The sequence below is a fragment of the Cebus imitator genome, unplaced genomic scaffold (genome assembly GCF_001604975.1).
Source record: "Cebus imitator isolate Cc_AM_T3 unplaced genomic scaffold, Cebus_imitator-1.0 Scaffold202, whole genome shotgun sequence".
NCBI lineage: Eukaryota > Metazoa > Chordata > Mammalia > Primates > Cebidae > Cebus > Cebus imitator.
Window position 1 is genome coordinate 3,938,503 of NW_016107517.1, and position 1,326 is coordinate 3,939,828.

Below are 1,326 nucleotides of genomic sequence, written 5' to 3' on the forward strand. Positions count from 1 at the left end.
TTTGAGATTAAAGCTGGAGGTAGTAAATGCCAAAAAATAAAAATTAAAAATTTTGGCCCTCCCTGACGGCAGAGGGACACCCTTCTAAATTGCCTTCCATCTCTCTCATAGGTGCCTTTCATAGCCAGCACGACCTTTTTCGGTTTTTTTTTTAGACAGAGTCTCACTCTGTCACCTGGGCTGAAGTGTGCAGTGGTGTGCTTGGCTCACTGCAACCTCCACCTCCTGAGTTCAAATGATTCTTCTGCCTCAGCCTCCCAAGTAGCTGAGATTACAGGCGCTACACCACTACGCCCAGCTAAGTTTTTGTATTTTTAATAGAGATAGGATTTCACCATGTTGGCCAGGCTGGTCTTGAACTCCTATCCTCAGGTGATCGCCCCACCTTGGCCCCCCAAAGTGCTGGGATCACAGGTGTGAGCCACCGAGTCCAGGCCACTGCAACTTTCCGAACTCCGTCTGAACCATCGGGGAGCGGCTCTGCGGCAGGTCTCTGCAGAAGCAGTGACTGCCCCTTCAGGGTGTGAGAAGGTGAAGTTAGGTGTGCAATGCAGAAAGCTTATGTAATCTCTCCACATCCTTTCTCTCCTCCACAAAAGAAGGAAGTATTTGATTATATAATCTTATCAATTTCACTATTCCCAATCATTTACTATCCCAATTTTCTGGAACATTTTCCACCAACCACTTCGAAAAGGGCTACCTAGGGCGGGTGAGGTGGCTCACAACTGTAAGCCCAACACTTGGGAGGCCGAGGTCAGTGGATCGCTTGACCCTAGGAGTTTGAGACCAGCTGGCCAACGTGACAAAACTCTGTCTCAACATAAAATACAAAAAATAGCCTGGTAAAGTGGTGCTCCCCCATAGTCCCAGCTACTCAGGAGGATGAGGAAGGAGAATTGCTTGAGCCCAGGAAGTTGAGGCAGCAATGAACTGAGATTGTGCCACTACACTCCAGCCTGGGCAACCGGAGTGAGATACTGTCCAAAAAAAAAGGTTGGGGGGGCTACCTAGCACCTTCCCCACAGCCCTTCCCTCCAAGCACAGAAGACAGCTTCCAGGTGTCCTTGTGTACCGCCTGGTCACTGCTGTGTTCCTGCTGTGGAACTGGGGGACCTCAAAGCTTAAGCACTAAGTCCTATCACCTCTGTCACAACACTGATGTGCTGAAGGAATTAGAAAGAAGATCATAGTATTCCAGAGAAGTCTCCGAGAATTAATCAACCTGGAGAAACTTGCAGGTCAGGTTCCAAACCACTGAATCAAGTTGTCAGACAGCCCAATAGCTGCCTGGGTCCCAGGTGCCGTGAGGGCCAGACAGGGCTC